Source organism: Oncorhynchus clarkii, chromosome 30 (assembly GCF_045791955.1).
Source record: "Oncorhynchus clarkii lewisi isolate Uvic-CL-2024 chromosome 30, UVic_Ocla_1.0, whole genome shotgun sequence".
Classification (NCBI taxonomy): domain Eukaryota; kingdom Metazoa; phylum Chordata; class Actinopteri; order Salmoniformes; family Salmonidae; genus Oncorhynchus; species Oncorhynchus clarkii.
This window is the reverse complement of record NC_092176.1, coordinates 38,365,984-38,388,172: the sequence shown is the minus strand read 5'-3', so window position 1 is coordinate 38,388,172 and position 22,189 is coordinate 38,365,984. Positions and strand designations below refer to the sequence as shown.

The window sequence follows — 22,189 nt, the reverse complement described above, 5'->3', positions numbered from 1 at the left end:
GGTCAACATTCACAAGGCCGCAGGACCAGACTGATTACCAGGATGTGTACTCCGAGCATGCTCTGACCAACTGGAAAGTGTCTTCCCTGACATTTTCAACCTCTCCCTGACCAAGTCTGTAATACCTACATGTTTGAATCAGACCACCATAGGCCCTGTGGCCAAGAACGCCAAAGTAACCTGCCTAAATGACTACCGACCCGTAGCACTCACATCTGTAGCCACGAAGTGCTTTGAAAGGCTAGTCACACCATTATCCCAGAACCCCTAGACCCACTCCAATTAATATACCGCCCAAACAGATCCACAGATAACACAATTGCTATTGCACTCCACACTGCCCTTTCCCACGTGACAAAAGGAACACCTATGTGAGAATTATTTTCATTGACTACAGCTCAGCATTCAACACCATAGTGTCCTCAAAGCTCATCACTAAGATAAGGACTAAACACCTCCCTCTGCAACTGGGTCCTGGACTTCCTGACGGACCGCCCCCAGGTGGTAAGGGTAGGCAACAACACATCTGCCACGCTGATCCTCAACATGGGGGCCCCTCAGGGGTGTGTGCTTAGTCCCCTCCTATACTCCCTGTACACCCACGACTGTGTGGCCAAGCACGACTCCAACACCATCATTAAGTTTGCTGACGACACAACAGTGTTAGGCTTGATCACCGACAACGATGAGACAGTCTATAGGGTGGAGGTCAGAGACCTGGCAGTGTGGTGCTAGGACAACAATCTCTCCCTCAATATGAGCAAGACAAAGGAGTTGATTGTGTACTACAAGAAAAGGTGGGCTGAACGTTAACATTGACGGGGCAGTAATGGAGAGGGTCGAGAGTTTCAAGTTCCTTGGTGTCCACATCACCAACAAACTATCATGGTCCAAACACACCAGGACAGTCATGAAGAGGACACAACAACACCTTTCACCCCCCCCCCCCGAGGGGTTTGTAAACTAGCTCCGCCATTTCATCGTCCCCCTGAATGCCCATCTGTTAGCCTGTTAGCCGCGGCCTGCTAGCTGTCCAGATCACATCGGACTGTTAGCTTAAGAGGCCCATCGGACAATTTCTTTGGCCACCATACCTATTTTGCCAATTGGCCTGGTTTACCACACGGAGCCCTGCTGATACGTCTGCCGACGTAATAGCACGAGTGGGCCACAACGGACTTTCTTCCGTCGCGACGTCCCTCCAAGGCCCTTTTTCTGCTAGCTTGCTTGCCCTGGCCCGCTAACTGCCTGAAGCCACTCACTGGACTCCTATGATTCACTAGGCTGCGCATGCATCTCGCTAACATCAATATGCCTCGTCCATTGCTGTTTTGGTTAGTAATTATTGCCTTATTTCACTGTAGAGCATCTAGCCCTCCCCAATACGCCTTATCTAACACTTTGATTCCACCTACCACACATGCGATGACATCACCTGGTTTAAATGATATTTCTAGAGACAATATCTCTTTCATCGTCACTCTATGCACAGGTTTACCCCCACTGTATTCGCATCCTACCATACCTTTGTCTGTTCATTATGCCTTTAATCTATTCTACCATGCCAAGAAATCTGCTCCTTTTACTCTCTTTTCTGAAAGTATTTGGCAACCAGTTATTTTACACTTTAGCCATACCCTTATCCTACTCCTCCTCTGTTCCTCTGGTGATGTGGAGGTTAATCCAGGCCCTGCAGTGCCTAGCTCCACTCCCATTACCCAGGCGCTATCATTTGTTGACTTCTGTAACCGTAAAAGCCTTGGTTTCATGCATGTTAACATTAGAAGCCTCCTCCCTAAGTTTGTTTAATTCACTGCCCTAGCACACTCTGCCAACCCGGATGTCCTAGCCGTGTCTGAATCCTGGCTCAGGAAGACCAATCAAAAAGCCTGAAATTTCCATCCCTAACTATTAAATTTTCCGACAAGATAGAACTGCCAAAGGGGGCGGTGTTGAAATCTACTGCAGAGACAGCCTGCAGAGTGCTGTCTTACTATCCAGGTCTGCACCCAAACAATTTGAGCTTCTACTTTTAAAAACCCACCTTTCCAGGAACAAGTCTCTCACTGTTAGCGCCTGCTATAGACCACCCTCTGCCCCCAGCTGTGCCCTGGACACCATATGTGAACTGATTACTCCCCATCTATCTTCAGAGCTAGTGTTGCTAGGTGACCTAAACTGGGACATGCTTAACACCCCGGCCATCCTACAATCTAAGCTTGATTCCCTCAATCTCACACAAATAATCAATGAAGCCACCAGGTACAACCCCAAATCCGTAAACACATGCATCCTCATAGAAATCATCCTAACCAACTTGCCCTCCAAATACACCTCTGCTGTTTTCAACCAAGATCTCAGCGATCACTGCCTCATTGCCTGCATCCGAAATGGGTCCGTGGTCAAACGACCACTCCTCATCACTGTCAAACGCTCCCTAAAACACTTCAGCGAGCAGGCCTTTCTAATTGACCTGGCCTGGGTATCCTGGAAGGATATAGACCTCATCCCGTCAGTAGAAGATGCCTGGTCTTTCTTTCTTTCACCATCTTAAATAAGCATGCCCCTTTTAAAAATGTAGAACCAGGAACAGATATAGCCCTTGGTTCTCTCCAGACTTGACAGCCCTTGACCAGCACAAAAAAATCCTGTGGCTTTCTGCATTAGCATCAAATAGCCCCCGTGATATGCAACTTTTCAGGGAAGTTATGAATCAATATACACAGGCAGTTAGGAAAGCTAAGGCTAGCTTTTTCAAGCAGAAATTTGCATCCTGTAGCACAAACTCCAAAAAGTTCTGGGACACTGTAAAGTCCATGGAGAGCACCTCCTCCCAGCTGCCCACTGTACTGAGGCTGGGAAACACTGTCACCACCGATAAATCCACTATAATTGAGAATTTCAATAAGCATTTTTCTACGGCTGGCCATGCTTTCCACCTGGCTTCCCCTACCCTGGTCAACAGCCATGCACCCCCCACAGCAACTCGCCCAAGTCTCCCCCATTTCTCCCTCAACCAAATCCAGATAGCTGATGTTCTGAAAGAGCTGCAAAATCTGGACCCCTACAAATCAGCCGGGCTAGACAATCTGGACCCTTTCTTTCTAAAATTATCTGCCAAAATTGTTGCAACCCCTATCACAAGCCTGGTCAACCTCTCTTTCGTATCGTCTGAGATTCCCAAAGATTGTAAAGCAGCCGCAGTCATCCCCCTCTTCAAAGTGGGAGACACTCTAGACCCAAACTGCTACAGACCTATATCTATCCTACAATGCCTTTCTATGGTCTTCGAAAGCCAAGTTAACAAACAGATTACCGACCACTTAGAATCCCACCGTACCTTCTCCGCTATCTGGTTTCAGAGCTGGTCATGGGTGCAGCTCAGCCACGCTCAAGGTCCTAAATGATATCATAACTGCCATCGAAAAAGAGACATTACTGTGCATTCATCGCCGTATTCATCAACCTGGCTAAGGCTCTCGACTCTGTCAATCACCACATTCTTATTGGCAGACTCAACAGCCTTGGTTTTTCAAATGATTTCCTCGCCTGGTTCACCAACTACTTCTAGAGTTCAGTGTGTCAAATCGGAGGGCCTGTTGTCCGGACCTCTGGCAGTCTCTATGGGGGTGCCACAGGGTTCAATTCTCGGGCCGACTCTTTTCTCTGTATACATCAATGATGACTCTCTTGCTGCTGGTGATTCTCTGATCCACCTCTACGCGGACGACACCATTCTGTATAATTCTGGCCCTTCTTTGGACACTGTGTTAACCATCCTCCAGAGTTTCAATGCCATACAACTCTCCTTCCATGGCCTCCAACTGCTCTTAAATGCAAGTAAAACTAAATGCATGCTCTTCAACCGATCACTGCCCGCACCTGCCCGCCCGTCCAGCATCACTACTCTGGACTGTTCTGACATAGAATACATGGACAACTACAAATACCTAGGTGTCTGGTAAGACTGTAAACTCTCCTTCCAGACTCAAATTAAGCATCCCCAATCCAAAATTAAATCTAGAATCGGCTTACTATTTCGCAACAAAGCATCCTTCACTCATGCTGCCAAACATACCCTCGTAAAACTGACCATCCTACCGATCGTTCGACTTCGGCGATGTCATCTATAAAATAGCCTCCAACACTCTACTCAACAAAGTGGATGCAGTCTATCACAGTGCCATCCGTTTTGTCACCAAAGCCCCATATACTACCCACCACTGTGACCTGTATGCTCTTGTTGGCTGGCCCTCGCTTCATACTCGTCGCCAAACCCACTGGCTACAGGTCATCTACAAGTCTCTGCTAGGTAAAGCCCCACCTTATCTCAGCTCACTGGTCACCATAGCAGCACCCACTCGTAGCATACGCTCCAGCAGGTATATCTCATTGGTCACCTCCAAAGCCAATTCCTCCTTTGGCCGCCTTTCCTTCCAGTTCTCTGCTGCCAATGACTGGAACGAACTGCAAAAATCACTGAAGCTGGAGACTCATATCTTCCTCACTAGCTTTAAGCACCAGCTGTCAGAGCAGCTCACAGATCACTGCACCTGTACATAGCCCATCTGTAAACAGCCCATCCAACTACCTCATCCCCATACTGTTATTTATTCATCTTGCTCCTTTGCACCCCAGTATCTCTACTTGCACATTCATCTTCTGCACATCTACCATTCCAGTGTTTAATTGCTATATTGTAATTTACTTTGCCACCATGGCCAATTTATTGCCTTACCTCCCTTATCTTAACTCATTTGCACTCACTGTATATAGACTTTTTTTTCTTTCTACTGTATTATTGACTGTATGTTTATTCCATGTGTAACTCTGTGTTGCTGTATGTGTCAAACTGCTATGCTTTATCTTGGCCAGGTCGCAGTTGTAAATTAGAACTTGTTCTCATCTAGCCCATCTGGTTATATAAAGGTGAAATAAAAAAATTAACTTTTGTGTCCGTTTCCTCCAGCATCTTTACAAGGTCCTTTGCTGTTGTTGGAAAAATGACTTGTGTCATGCACAAAGTAGATGTCCTAACCGACTTGCCAAAACTATAGTTTGTTAACAAGACATTTGTGGAGTGGTTGAAAAACGAGTTTTAATGACTCCAACTTAAGTGTACGTAAACTTCCGACTTCAACTGTATATACTGGTGACTAGGCGGTGTCAGAGGAAAGCCCAAACCCTTGTCAAAGACCCCAGTCACCTAAGTCATAGACTGTTTTCTCTGCTACCGCAGGGCAAGCGGTACTGTAACGCCAAGTCTAGGACCAAAAGGCTCCTTAACAGCTTCTACCCCCAAGCCATAAGACTGCTGAACAATTCATCAAATGGCCACTGGACTATTTACATTCACACTCCCCTCCCTCCATTTGTTTTTTACGCTGCTGCTATGCTGTTTATTATCTATGCATAGTCACTTCACCCCTACCTAAATCTATAAATTACCACGACTAACCTTTACCCCCGCACACTGACTCAGTACTGGTACCCCCTGTATATAACCTTGTTTTTGTTATTTTATTGTGTTACTTTTTATTATTTTTTACTTTAGTTTACCTGGTAAATAGTTCTTGAACTGCACTGTCAGCAGTTCATGTGACAAATAAAGTTTGATATGATTTGAACTTCCATTCTCTCAGGCACAGGGTACAATGTATGATTTTACCTAGCTAACAAGCCACAATGAGATGCAAAAATTCAAGTTTTCTGTCATTGACGTTTGCCTTCTGATGTGATTGGTCTGAAGCCAAATCCAAACTGACTTCCCTTGACACTTTTTTTGGTGTGCCAGGACCAATCACAGCTGAGCTCTCTCTGTTTAGCTCAATGCTAATTGGCTATTATTTTATTTAAAGGCCAAATAGGCCAAATGCTCGCTGGCTTCCCTTGCATTCAGTGCTACAGGCAGCAACAATGTCATACTCTTTTTGACCAGATATCAGAGCTGGAATGTGGATCTAACTAACGCTAGTTAGCTTAAGTAAACCCTGAGTAGATCTATCTAGCTTTGTAGTTCACCCCTCCGATATCATCAGAAGGCTATAATAATAATAATAGGTCTTTAGTAAGGAGGAAACTCACCTCATCCACCACCAATGTGCAGCACCCACTTGTACACAACTTGACTCATCACAATGCTACTTGTGTCTGGGTTATCAAGAACAAGTTAGAAGCTATATGTTTGTGCTACTTCCTCCACAACCAAGAAAACAGACTCAGAATGCAGTGTGTAGATATCTATGTTTTGTGTCACTGCCTCACAAACATCCATGTAACATCACATATTATGAACGGAGAAAACAGAGCTGTTATATAAAACTGGTCGTTATACAGAGTCGAGTATATAGAGCTCCAGCTGTGTGTGTTTTCATTTGAACTGAATGGTGACAGTCTCAATTCCCTTATTTCTGTCTGTCAGTCTGTCTCATCCACCGCCATCTCTGTTTCTGCTGGCACACCCTGTAATGTCAGAGGCCATTAACAGCCAAGCATAAAGTCTGTGATGTGTGTTGTGTGTGTTTGAGAGAGAAAGAAAGTATGGCGGCGAGGCAGACCAACATGTCTGTAAGTGAGAGAAAGCCAAAGTAAGTGTGGGCCCAATTCAGACTTTATGCCTTCCTGACGCACTTCTCAGTAGTTGTTGTTCAGACTTACCTTATGAAGGTGCGTTACAGGCTTCGCAGGCGTGGTTCCTTGGAAATGCTGAATAAATCAATTCAAACGCTTAAAAACTTCTCACTTGCTGGCCAACAGATTTTCTAGTGGAGTTTTCATTTAGTACATTTATCTTAAGCCGTCCCTTTAAATATGGTGTACCTTTAAGTTGGAATTTTGTCCACATACTCAATAGAATACATGGAGAGAACAGGTTGAGAATATTATGGACCAATGAATGAAAGCCATCTTAATATATGCATAGTAGTCTCTGTTTCAGAACCAACTGGTAGATTTAAAAAAAATACTCTGATCTTGTAGATTATTTAGGATTATGAAAGTATTTATGAGTCATAAACAACTGGTTTGGAGAGCCTTTATACACAACAACAACAAAAAAACGATGGTTTGGAGAGCCGTTATACACAACAACAACAACAACAACAACACGATGGTTTGGAGAGCCGTTATACACAACAACAACAACAAAACGATGGTTTGATTCATTCTGAAAATGTCCATTCCTTAATCCATGGTAACGTTGGAAGATTAGTGTACATATAATTATAATAGGGAGAATAGTGTACAATAGTAGACTATACCCTCATCTATTGCCTGTACTAAGCATTGAACTGTGTGATGACACAGCTAAGTATTGCACCATGCGTTGGGTTCAAACTGTTATGGCTTGGTCTGCGCTCCGCTCCACAACGATTTAATTAGCCCACATGTCTTTTTTTATATCATCACCTGTTACTAATGATCCTCAGCAACAACCACATGGCACACTATGCTCATGCTTAAGCTCAAGGTCAGAATATGCATTGAAAGAAAAGAGCATAAAAAGGGAATTACGTTCCATTTAAGCGAGTTTAACTCGGGTCGGAATCAGGCCCAATGTGTGTAATTCCATTGAAACCCAGATGTGCTCCACTCCTCCCTCCCTACACACCCCCAGGACAGGGTGTTAGTAGTGAATACTGTACTGTACTCTCTCTCTCTCTCTCTCTCTCTCTCTCTCTCTCTCTCTCTCTCTCTCTCTCTCTCTCTCTCTCTCTCTCTCTCTCTCTCTCTACGCCCCCAGGACAGGGTGTTTTTAGTGAATAGTAGAGTGATCTATCCTCCTTCCGTCGGTTGGGGGTCCTGCATACTCTGGGCATTACTGACTCAAATGAGCAAAATTAGTTGAAAGATTTGACTCTGTTGACTGAATGAGTGGAATAGATCAGAGTCAGCAAAAAGAGCCAAACTTCCCATCACTAGTACCCAAATAAAATATTAAGTCAATTTAGGAGAGAAAGTGATATCTTGAAGAGAACATAACTAAAGTACCTAATAGTTGGGCAACAGGCTCTATCACTTTTACGTAACATCAAACCAAATATGGAGTTGTTTTCAAGTGACCCCCCCCCCCCCCCTTCACGTCCATAGAGTTGTAGCTAGCGGTGGCTAAAATTCGCTAAATTTGTGGTGGTTGTTTAAAAAATACATTTAAAAAAGAACACTGGATTACAATTTCTCATGGCCCATAGACTACTTTTATGGTAGGAAAAAGTCTAACATCATGTTGTAAAATAGTGAACTACCCCTTTAGCCATTGCCATTGCATTGGATACAAACAGGGTGGAGTGGGGCATTGCACATGCAGTTCACATGTAACAAGTACAGTGAAATGCAGATCACATTTGAAATACCCTCCTGGTCTCTTTTTTCCTTACTTCACATAACATTTCACATTTATTGTGCATTTTGGGACCTAAACCGTTTTAATCACAATAAATTAAAAATGTTTCTTCAAAATAGGCTACACATTTGAACTGCCGTCAAGCTAAATCCAAAAAGTAACCAAGTCAACATGAAAATCAAACCGAAGAGTATTCCTAGAATGTAACTAAATGTTTCCAACGCAAAAAAAAAAACCGAACTGCATAAAATGCTGACTACGCAGTTATCACGCACACGTTTGCATAGGTGGCGCGCAGGAATATTGAAATCCTGTTCTTTCACGATATGAAGGCATAACATTTGCAATGATTATTCACAACTTTCTTAATATACCAGCATTACTAGGCTATTCCTCACGTTTGGAACAAAAAGTTCAACAACAGAATGGGGAAACCAAGAAAGAGAGAGTGAGAAGAAAGAAGGGGGGGGGGGGGGGTATTTTTTGCAAACACAAAAGAGTGGGTGTGTACTCTACTCTGCCTTGTAGCCATGCTGTACGGCTAGAATCCAAGGATTACAACCACGAGCCACCAACACACACACACACACACACACACACACACACTACTCGAAAAAGAAGTTATGAAATAATGATCGAAATAAAGCCAAGCAAAGACCATTGTGAAGCAAGTGGTCGGTCTACTTCATTCGAACCTGTCAACCAGCTGATCACACAGAAATCAAGTAGTGCAAGTTGAAAGGCTTGTTGTATTTACTGTATTTCGCACGACAATACATTCGATCTTTAAACGAATTCACAAGGAAAACATAGGTCTACTGCCCCATTAATAAACCAATACATTGGCAGAATATAGGCTTTATCTAAACATAACAATCTACGAATTTACATGTAGCCTATGGAACCGACTTTGCGGGAGAGCGACATGCATTTTACCTTTGCTAGACCTGGGTTGCGAAATTACCGTCGTTTTCCATAGCATTAACAACTGAACTCTATTACCTAAATGCCCTCCGTTCCGTACCACTTACATAACGTATTGCGCAACATACTTCAAATGAATTCGGGATGAAATCACGGTCTGATGGACATTTAACAAAGTCTACATCCTGAGATTGGAACATTTTGTTCTCGACCTATTGAGGTCATATATTCTCTCTGCAAGTAAAAAGCTTTGATCTAAAACCTAGTGGGGGCTCCGTTTGTTTTGAAAAAGCTTTCTGGAGTGACTGGGTTCAAACAATCCCTAATCCAACCAGTGCGTCCGAGATGCTGATCAAACTTGTTCAATAAACGCACAATAAAAATACCGAATTATTCACCCATACAAAACGAGTGCGGCGCGTAAAAGAGCCGTAAAATAACAATATAACTCACGTTCGTTCTGTTGAAGAATGTTTTCTCCGCGAATAAGTCTTTTATTTATTTAAATTCCGTACGTAAACATCAGTGATGGTATTATTATGTGTTGGGCCTACGTAAATCTGTGCTTGCTTTAGCGCATGCTCGCCTCACATTGCCCGGTGCAGTTACCCATAATTGCGTGCCCAAGCGGCCAACTGGAGATGAGTGCGCCGCACAATCTCGTTACATAATCGACTTTGCCTGCAGTCAAAATGCATTTTAAAACATTTAAATGACCCCAAAAGACAAGACTTATTTTATGTATTTTCCGTTTGATGAATTATCAGACTAATAGCCTATTGAATTTGAAAATATTAAAATAAAAATATTTATATAGGCTGTTAATGACACAACATATGAACTATTCCGCGAAATATTTTGTAAATTGATACATTGTTAAACCTCTCTAGCCAATCAGCATCGCATATTACTGGGCGAAAGCCTGCCTCTTTCGTGGGGGTAATATCTAATATGTCAAAATAATGATTTCTGATTATGTCATTACAATGTAATTAAAATGTGAATGAATTCAGTCATCTCTTCAATGAAGGTATTTTTTAAAAAAAGGCTAAAATAGCTAAAGAAAATAATCCAATAAAAGCCTACATAGCAAGACATTTGAGTGACCTGAGTCTGAAGATTCCTGAAAAGAGAAACAGGAGAGACAACACAACAGCGAAAGGGGGTTTAAAAAAAAAATGACAATAAGAATTGATCAACACATGTTTCCATGTCAGATGTTATTGATGGGTTTTCTCTAAACCAGTTAAACTGTGCAGGGCGGCAAATACTAGTTGTTGAGAGCGTTGTGCCAGTGACACGAAACGTCGCTGGTTCAAAGCTCCTGTAATCGCTCTGGATTACAGCGTCTGCTAAATTACTCAAATGTAAATGAATGCAACTATAACTTCCTCTCAACACACATTTATTCTATTTAAATGGAATTGATCAACGATCAATCACACAAACTTCTCATTTTCATGTTGAGTAGACGTTTCCACTTCACAAGAACAGCACTTACTGTTGACCGGGGCAGCTCTAGCAGGGCAGAAATTTGATGTACTGACTTGTTGGAAAGGTGGAATCCTGTGACGGTGCCACGTTGAAAGTCATTGAGCTCTTCAGTAAGGCCATTCTACTGTCAATGTTTGTCTATGGAGATTGCATGGCTGTGTGCTCGATTTTATATACCCGTCACCAACGGGTGTGGCTGAAATAGCTGAATCCACTCATTTGAAGGGGTGTCCACATACTGTTGTATATATAGTGTATCACATGATTACAACAGTATGTAATTGGTATACAAAGAACCATTGCATACCACTTCAACATCAACTAATACACTTGAGGGATGAGGGTTGCAAGGGAAATGAAACCCCTCTCAAATTCATGGACAGCTCTCCAGATACAAGACTGTAAAGAATTTAAATAACCGTTGAACAGATTCCCAAGTCCCAGACTGTAGTTTTAATAATTTGTAACGGTCTGTTAGTTTTTCTCTGTTTGATCCCGAAGACTGTATAAAAAAAGGTTACCACAAGATGGAAGCACTGGCACGTAGCTGGCCCGTTTGGAGGCGAAGAACGACCAACAGACCAGCCGCCTCTCTGCCAACAGGTGGGGATGTCGATCCAACAGTTGAAAGGCTACAGAACGTTAACTCAGCATTGGCGTTGTTCAGACTGTCAGTCTATTCCGTGAATAGAAACCTTGAAAATCACATCTCTCTGGTGTCCCATTACTTAAATCTTTAGGGTTGTGTGTGTGCGTGCGTGCGTGCGTGTGGAGACACAGAGAACGACATTCAATGGAATTCTGAATAACTTTTTCTAATTCCTGGATTAAATGACCTGCATTTCATGGAATAACATTTGGGGACCAGTACCTTTATGCCACAGTTACCATAATGTAGTTGACTAGGGCATAGCACAACATTTCATTTGTGATACAAATAACTGAGAATAAATTGAGAGTGGATCCAACCACCTCATGTCGGTACAGTAGACCTGTCCATAGCAACATCATTAGTCCTGTCCATAGCAACATCATTAGACCTGCCCATAGCAACATCATTAGACCTGTCCATAGCAACATCATTAGACCTGTCCATAGCAACATCATTAGACCTGCCCATAGCAACATCATTAGACCTGTCCATAGCAACATCATTAGACCTGTCCATAGCAACATCATTAGACCTGTCCATAGCAACATCAATAGACCTGTCCATAGCAACATCATTAGACCTGTCCATAGCAACATCATTAGACCTGTCCATAGCAACATCATTAGACCTGTCCATAGCAACATCATTAGACCTGTCCATAGCAACATCATTAGACCTGTCCATAGCAACATCATTAGACCTGTCCATAGCAACATCATTAGACCTGTCTATAACAACATCATTAGATGGGTCTATAACAACATCATTAGACCTGTCTATAACAACATCATTAGACCTGTCTACAACAACATCATTAGACCTGTCTATAACAACATCATTAGACCTGTCTATAACAACATCATTAGACCTGTCTACAACATCATTAGACCTGTCTATAACAACATCATTAGACCTGTCTACAGCAACATCATTAGACCTGTCTATAACAACATCATTAGATGGATCTATAACAACATCATTAGACCTGTCTATAACAACATCATTAGATGGATCTATAACAACATCATTAGACCTGTCTATAACAACATCATTAGACCTGTCTACAACATCATTAGACCTGTCTATAACAACATCATTAGACCTGTCTACAGCAACATCATTAGACCTGTCTATAACAACATCATTAGATGGATCTATAACAACATCATTAGATGGATCTATAACAACATCATTAGATGGATCTATAACAACATCATTAGACCTGTCTATAACAACATCATTAGACCTGTCTATAACAACATCATTAGACCTGTTTATAACAACATCATTAGACCTGTCTATAACAACATCATTAGACCTGTCCATAACAACATCATTAGACCTGTTTATAACAACATCATTAGACCTGTCTATAACAACATCATTAGATGGGTCTATAACAACATCATTAGATGGATCTATAACAACATCATTAGACCTGTCTATAACAACATCATTAGATGGATCTATAACAACATCATTAGACCTGTCTATAACAACATCATTAGACCTGTCTATAACAACATCATTAGATGGATCTATAACAACATCATTAGACCTGTCTATAACAACATCATTAGACCTGTCTATAACAACATCATTAGACCTGTCTATAACAACATCATTAGACCTGTCTATAACAACATCATTAGACCTGTTTATAACAACATCATTAGACCTGTCTATAACAACATCATTAGACCTGTCTATAACAACATCATTAGACCTGTCTATAACAACATCATTAGACCTGTCTATAACAACATCATTAGACCTGTTTATAACAACATCATTAGATGGATCTATAACAACATCATTAGACCTGTCTATAACAACATCATTAGACCTGTCTATAACAACATCATTAGATGGATCTATAACAACATCATTAGATGGATCTATAACAACATCATTAGACCTGTCTATAACAACATCATTAGACCTGTCCATAGCAACATCATTAGACCTGTCTATAACAACATCATTAGATGGATCTATAACAACATCATTAGATCTGTCTATAACAACATCATTAGACCTGTCTATAACAACATCATTAGACCTGTCTATAACAACATCATTAGACCTGTTTATAACAACATCATTAGACCTGTCTATAACAACATCATTAGACCTGTCTATAACAACATCATTAGACCTGTCTATAACAACATCATTAGACCTGTTTATAACAACATCATTAGACCTGTCTACAGCAACATCATTAGACCTGTCTATAACAACATCATTAGATGGATCTATAACAACATCATTAGATGGATCTATAACAACATCATTAGATGGATCTATAACAACATCATTAGACCTGTCTACAACAACATCATTAGACCTGTCTATAACAACATCATTAGATGGTTCTATAACAGCAGTGGAGAAAGAGTATCTAATACTACACCACCAGAGGGAGTATCTAATACTACACTACCAGAGGGAGTATCTAATACTACACCGTCAGAGGGAGTATCTAATACTACACCGTCAGAGGGAGTATCTAATACTACACCGTCAGAGGGAGTATCTAATACTACACCGCCAGAGGGAGTATCTAATACTACACCACCAGAGGGAGTATCTAATACTACACCACCAGAGGGAGTATCTAATACTACACCGCCAGAGGGAGTATCTAATACTACACCGCCAGAGGGAATATCTAATACTACACCACCAGAGGGAGTATCTAATACTACACCACCAGAGGGAGTATCTAATACTACACCGCCAGAGGGAGTATCTAATACTACACCGCCAGAGGGAGTATCTAATACTAAACCGCCAGAGGGAGTATCTAATACTACACCACCAGAGGGAGTATCTAATACTACACCGCCAGAGGGAGTATCTAATACTACACCGCCAGAGGGAGTATCTAATACTACACCGCCAGAGGGAGTATCTAATACTAAACCGCCAGAGGGAGTATCTAATACTACACCACCAGAGGGAGTATCTAATACTACACCGCCAGAGGGAATATCTAATACTACACCGCCAGAGGGAGTATCTAATACTACACCACCAGAGGGAGTATCTAATACTACACCGCCAGAGGGAGTATCTAATACTACACCACCAGAGGGAGTATCTAATACTACACCGCCAGAGGGAGTATCTAATACTACACCGCCAGAGGGAGTATCTAATACTACACCGCCAGAGGGAGTATCTAATACTACACCACCAGAGGGAGTATCTAATACTACACCGCCAGAGGGAGTATCTAATACTACACCGCCAGAGGGAGTATCTAATACTACACCGCCAGAGGGAGTATCTAATACTACACCGCCAGAGGGAGTATCTAATACTAAACCGCCAGAGGGAGTATCTAATACTACACCACCAGAGGGAGTATCTAATACTACACCGTCAGAGGGAGTATCTAATACTACACCGTCAGAGGGAGTATCTAATACTACACCGCCAGAGGGAGTATCTAATACTACACCACCAGAGGGAGTATCTAATACTACACCACCAGAGGGAGTATCTAATACTACACCGCCAGAGGGAGTATCTAATACTACACCGCCAGAGGGAGCATCTAATACTACACCGCCAGAGGGAGTATCTAATACTACACCGCCAGAGGGAGTATCTAATACTACACCACCAGAGGGAGTATCTAATACTACACCGCCAGAGGGAGTATCTAATACTACACCGCCAGAGGGAATTGGCATGAGGGGTCATTTCTGGTCCCATGTGGTTGTCATCATGTCATCAATGCTGAATATCCTGTCAGGCTTTGTGTGTGTGTGTGTGTGTGTGGTGCTGCTGACTGAGGCTGGAGGGGTAACTGGAGCTTTGCCTACCTCATGACACCCACACCACATCCCATATGGTATTCCCCTGTTAGGCTACTGTCTCTTAGGCTACTGTCTCTTAGGCTACTGTCTGTTAGGCAACTGTCTCTTAGGCTACTGTCTCTGCTCACGCCTCTCAACACACACCGCCAGAGAGAGAGAGAGAGAGAGAGAGAGAGAGAGAGAGAGCGAGAGAGACAGAGAGAGACAGAGAGAGACAGAGACAGAGAGACAGAGAGACATAGAGACAGAGAGACAGACAGACAGACAGACAGACAGACAGACAGACAGACAGACTTTGAATGGATCCCCCACATGAACATTCTTAATTGGGTGATGAGTGAGGGAGAGCGATAGTTAGATAGAGAAAGAAAGAGAGAGACAGAGAGAGAGACAAAGAAAGAGAGCGAGAGAGAGAGAGAGAGAGAGAGAGAGAGAGAGATAAAGAGAGAGAGAGAGCGTGTGTGGCGACAGGACACACAAGACTTACAATCAATTATTAAACTGAAACCCTGCCAGCCTGTTAAATAAATTAATAAAGTAAGTCAGCAGACAATATCCTGTAATTACCCACTAGACTGACTAAACTGAGAGACTTGGGATGCATCTCCAGTGGTACCCTGTTCCGTATAATGCACCAAGTAGGGAAAAGTGTGCTATTTGGAATGCAAGCAATGATCAAAATGGAGACTATGACATTTTGCGCCAAACAATCACTGCAGTGTGTTAGGGAGAGGAATACAGGGTGTTGGGTTACCTTCGGCAGCTCCTCAACGGTGGTATCAAGATAAATGGAGTTATTGCTTTGAAATAGTAATATATTGGCTCTCTTGAAACACAATGCCTTTACTCAAAGTGTGTTTACCAACCATGACATGAGTGAATGGGATCCTTTACTACCCTGGGCTTCTGGTGTGTTACCACAATCCAGACATTCCAGACCGTCCGAAGGCCTTCTCTGCGTTGGCTTTGCAAAGGTTTTATCATAAAGAATGTCTCTCACTGGCCATCAGTGTGTCATGTTCATAATGCCACACTGCAGTAGTCGCAACACAAGTACAACACAGTGCAGATTTAAGCAATAAGGCACCTCGGGGGTTTGTGGTATATGGCCAATATACCACGACTAAGGGCTGTTTTTAGGCAAGACGCAGTGTCTGGATATAGCCGTTAGCCGTGGTATATTGGCCATATACCACAAACCCCCGAGGTGCCTAATTGCTATTAAAAACGGGTTACCAATGTAATTAGAGCAGTAAAAATAAAAGTTGTCATACCCGTGGTATACGATCTGATATACCACGGCTGTCAGCCAATCAGCATTCAGAGCTCGAACTACCTAGTTTATAATAGAGTATAACACAGTGTAGACTATAGAGTATAACACAGTGTAGACTATATTGTAACAATCGTCGTATGAAGGAGTGGACCAAAAGTGAGTGTTCATGATAAATGTAATACTCAAAACACTCGAACAAACTAACAAAGAGGGAAAACCAAAACAGTCCTGTCAGGTGCAGACACTAAACAGAAAACAACTACCCACAAAACCCAAACGAAACAGGAGAACTTATATATGATCCCCAATCAGAGACAACGATAGACAGCTGCCTCTGATTGGGAACCACACCAACAAAGAAATAGAGAAACTAGAATGCCCACCATAGTCACACCCTGGCCTAACCAAATAGAGAATAAAAACCTCTCTATGGCCAGGGCGTGACATATATAGTATAATATAGTGTAGACTATATAGTATAACACAGTGTAGACTATATAGTATAACAGTTTAGACTATATGGTATAACACAGTGTAGACTATATAGTATAACAGTTTAGACTATATAGTATTACACAGTGTAGACTATATAGTATTACACAGTGTAGACTATATAGTATTACACAGTGTAGACTATATAGTATTACACAGTGTAGACTATATAGTATTACACAGTGTAGACTATATAGTATTACACAGTGTAGACTATATAGTATTACAGTTTAGACTATATAGTATTACACAGTGTAGACTATATAGTATTACACAGCGTAGACTATATAGTATTACACAGTGTAGACTATATAGTATTACACAGTGTAGACTATATAGTATTACACAGCGTAGACTATATAGTATTACACAGTGTAGACTATATAGTATTACACAGTGTAGACTATATAGTATTACACAGCGTAGACTATATAGTATTACACAGTGTAGACTATATAGTATTACACAGCGTAGACTATAACAGCGTCTTAATGAACACAGAGCTATCAATCTAAATTAGAGAGGCATTACTATAGCAAGCTTAGGCTGAGAGTAAACAAACACACACACACACACACACACTGAGAGAAGACAGATCCAGTCTCCTTCCCCTCAGTCTTAAAGAAGAGTAGCGTAAGGCCCTCAGAGTGGAGCAGTATATTTGATGAGTGTATATTTAGATCTGGATGTACGCCCAGGTATTAATGCCAAAGACACTAAGACAGGTTATTGAGGCCAGCCAGTGTGGGAAACCAGAAGAGGATAGCTTCTCTGTGATTAGAGCTAGATCACACGTGGGAAAGGGAATGAAGTTGCTGATTGGCTGCATGAGAACCAATCAGATGACAACTATTTTCTCCTGTACCTCCAACCCATGTGATCTAGCACTCTAACCCTTTCCTTTCCCATGGAGTTATGAATGGGGAAATGGACTAGCGGGGGGGGGGGGGGGGGTCATAATTCATAATCTTTTGGACTGTGTCGTTGAAATCCATTTGGGAAGATATGATATCACTAATACACCTTCTGTCATATCCACCATTGCTCCATTGAAAACACAACATCTGTTTCTGATCTGGATAGTGCTGTGTTGTGTTTATTTGGTGAGGTGTGTGTGTGTGTGTGTGTGTGGCTGGTTATATGGTCGATTGAGCACGGTCCTTCCTGTGTCTGTGTTGTGTTTATTTGGTGAGGTGTGTGTGTGTGTGTGTGTGTGTGTGTGTGTGTGTGTGTGTGTGTGTGTGTGTGTGTGTGTGTGGTCGATTGAGCATGATCCTTCCTGTGTCTGTGTTGTACCTTGAACCATCAAGTTAAGTACACCTCAGCCAAAGACATCACTCAGATTTATTCTCTAATCTTTTCTAACCTTCATGTTGGATAGAAATGAAGGCAAATCACTGAGAAACACCGCAGCTTTTCAAACATACTGAGCTGAACCTGAGCTCACTCTGTGTCTCTCTCACTCTGTGTCTCTCTCACTCTGTGTCTCTCTCACTCTGTGTCTCTCTCCCACTCTGTGTCTCTCTCACTCTGTCTCTCTCTCCCACTCTGAGTCTCTCTCCCACTCTGTGTCTCTCTCCCACTCTGTGTCTCTCTCCCACTCTGTGTCTCTCTCACTCTGTGTCTCTCTCCTACTCTGTGTCTCTCTCACTCTGTGTCTCTCTCCCACTCTGTGTCTCTCTCCCACTCTGTGTCTCTCTCCCACTCTGTGTCTCTCTCCCACTCTGTGTCTCTCTCCCACTCTGTGTCTCTCTCACTCTGTGTCTCTCTCACTCTGTCTCTCTCCCACTCTGTGTCTCTCTCCCACAGAGTATGATAGCTAAGCAGATGGAGAAAATGCAGGCGTTTGATTGCAAATATGCACAAAAGGCTGTTGTGTGAAACACCCGTCTCCAGATTACGTCTTCAATCTAAGGGCAACCCATGGTATTAATTTTGTCAGAAAGTTAGCGAGCTAGCTGGCTGAATGACTAGCTAACATTACGTGTATGATCTGTGTAGTGGTATTCCTTGTATCTCAGAGCAGGTTATAGCCTAATGTTAGCTAGCTAGCTAACAATGAGCCTAGTTGGTTAGCTTTAGCTATCTGTAGATTCTTGCAGGGTAGTATCATTATGAGTTGGGATTTTGGTTCATTATTTAGCTAGCTAGATAGCTAGCTACATGTCTAAACAAGTAACAATTTCACTGTGCCATTTACACCTTTGTATCCTGTGCACGTGACAAATACACTTTGATTTTATTTGGTAAACCAGCTTTTAGTCTTGCACTCTTTGGTTGTTTAGTACACTGCCGTACTCACTCTGTTTAGCACAGGGCCTCTCACACGTGAATCCTTAAAGAGATGGGTGTGGACGATGCTGAATGGGTGTGGACAAAGAAGAGCTCTCTAGGTGTATCAAAGCATTCAAAGGCTATTTTCTCAAAAGTGGGGTTACAAGTTTATCAACTTTCCAAGCAGAATTACTTTCACATTGTTCCTCAACTGTAGTGTATGATATATCATTTTCTAGCTCTGAGTTTCTATTTTTATCCAATGTAAAAAAAACACAATTTAAAATTCTGCTACATCAGACCGGATTGAGCCGGTTGGTCACAATGTATCTCTAATGCGGTCCTACATTTGTCAGGAAGTGAGGAAGTGCAGCTCAGTTTCCACCTGTGCACACAGCCTGTCTTCTGCCTACGGCTGCCTCTCTTAATAACAAGGCTATGTTTAATGAGTTGTTACATAGACAAGAGTTTATTCATGTTGGGTCATTCACAGGGCCAGGTATTCTGTGTACTCTCTGTTTAGGGCCAGATAGCGTTCCAATTGCTCCGTTTTTTGGTTGATTAAAAAAAAAAAAAAATGTTACTAGGCAAGTCAGTTAACAAATTCTTATTTCCAATAACAGCCTACACCGGCCAAACCCAGAAGGCTGGGCCAATTGTGCATTGCCCTACGGGATTCCCAATCACGGCTGGATGTGATACAACGTGTATTTGACTGTAGTGACACCTCTTGCACTGAGATGTAGTGCCTTAGACCGCTGCACCACACGGGAGCTTGAGTGACACACTTTCCAGTGTATCAAATAGTTATCTTTTTGCTTTCTCATCGTTTGGTTAGATCTTTCTTCGTCTCTCTCTCGCTCCGTCTCTCTCTCTCTCTCTGTGTTAGTTTTCATGCGGGAGGCTCAGATTCCTGGTCGAGACGGCAGGTTTAGGAATAACTGTTCTCTCCGTCACACCTCTTTTAACTTTTACACACGCTCAGGAATAACTGATCTGGCACCACTGTGAACTTTTACATGAGCCCACTCTCCGAATTACCACCTCCACTAGACAAACCTCCCTCCAGTCCAGAGATTAACTGACTGTAGATATGAGGTGGGGTGGCAACTCAGAGATTGGGCTTCAGATGACTGGCTGTTCTCATAGGGCCCGATTCAGATTGAGGAAATTACACCTCTCTTACCCAATGCCTTTCCTATGCATGTCTCAGTAGTCAGTATTCAGACTTACCTTATGAAGGCGTAACAGGCAGATGTGGTTCCCTTGCACGCATTGAATAAATGTAATTCAACTGATGAAAACACACCCACTTGCTGGCCAACAGATTTTCTAGTGGAGTTTTCATTCAATAGGGTTTTCAGTACATTTATCTTAAGCCGTCCCTTTAAATATGGTGTACCTTTAAGTTAGAATTTTGTCCACAGACTCATAGAATACATGGAGAGAACAGGTTGAGAATACTATGGACCAATGAATGAAAGCCATCTTAATATATGCATATTAGTCTCTGTTTCAGCACCAACTGGTAGATTTTAAAATACTCAGATCTTGTAGATTATTTAGGGTTATGAAAGTATTTATGAGTCATAAACAACTGGTTTGGAGAGCCTTTATACACAACAACAACAAAAAAACGATGGTTTGGAGAGCCGTTATACACAACAACAACAACAACAACAACACGATGGTTTGGAGAGCCGTTATACACAACAACAACAAAACGATGGTTTGGAGAGCCGTTATACACAACAACAACAACAACACGATGGTTTGGAGAGCCGTTATACACAACAACAACAAAACGATGGTTTGGAGAGCCGTTATACACAACAACAACAACAAACGATGGTTTGGAGAGCCGTTATACACAACAACAACAACAACAAACGATGGTTTGGAGAGCCGTTATACACAACAACAACAACAAAACGATGGTTTGATTCATTCTGAAAATGTCCATTCCTTAATCCATGGTAATGTTGGAAGATTAGTGTACATAGAATTATAATAGGGAGAATAGTGTACAATAGTAGACTATACCCTCATCTATTGCCTGTACTAAGCATTGAACTGTGTGATGACACAGCTAAGTATTGCACCATGCGTTGGGTTCCAACTGTTATGGCTTGGTCTGCGCTCCGCTCCACAACGATTTCATTAGCCTACATGTCTTTAAAAATATATATTATCGCTTGTTACTAATGAACCTCAGCAACAGCCACATGGCCGTGACAGCATTCACAGAGGAAGCAAATGAAGGTAAACGAAACAATGTATTTAAATGGAATGATAATATAGGCAGTGGTGTAAAGTACTTAAGTAAAAATAATTTAAAAAGTAGTAGTTTTTTGGTGTATCTGTACTTTACTACTTATATTTTTGACAACTTTTACTTTCACTTCACTACATTCCTTAAGAAAATATTGTACTTTTTACTCAAGCAGGTTCCATTTACATGCACTTAACTCAGGTCGGAATCGGGCCCATAGAGTCAAGTCGGAATCGGGCCCATACAGTCAAGTCAGAATCGGGCCCATACAGTCAAGTCGGAATCGGGCCAATACAGTCAAGTCAGAATCGGGCCCATACAGTCAAGTCGGAATCGGGCCCATACAGTCAAGTCAGAATCGGGCCCATACAGTCAAGTCGGAATCGGGCCAATACAGTCAAGTCAGAATCGGGCCCATACAGTCAAGTCAGAATCGGGCCCATACAGTCAAGTCGGAATCGGGCCAATACAGTCAAGTCGGAATCGGGCCCATACAGTCAAGTCGGAATCGGGCCCATACAGTCAAGTCGGAATCGGGCCAATACAGTCAAGTCAGAATCGGGCCCATACAGTCAAGTCGGAATCGGGCCCATACAGTCAAGTCGGAATCGGGCCCATACAGTCAAGTCGGAAT

The 22,189-nt window shown here is 42.2% G+C and overlaps 1 protein-coding gene across 2 annotated transcripts in view; it reads right to left on the bottom strand.

Annotated features, from left to right (window-relative positions):
* The window catches only part of LOC139389330 (microtubule-associated protein futsch-like), a 50,054-nt gene extending 40,199 nt beyond the window's left edge, over nt 1–9,855 (bottom strand). For both annotated transcript variants that reach the window (XM_071136000.1, XM_071136001.1), the window contains exon 1: nt 9,719–9,855. The gene's annotated coding sequence lies outside the window, so the exon portion shown is untranslated. The remainder of the gene's footprint in view (nt 1–9,718) is intronic.
* Between the last annotated feature and the right edge of the window lie 12,334 nt (nt 9,856–22,189).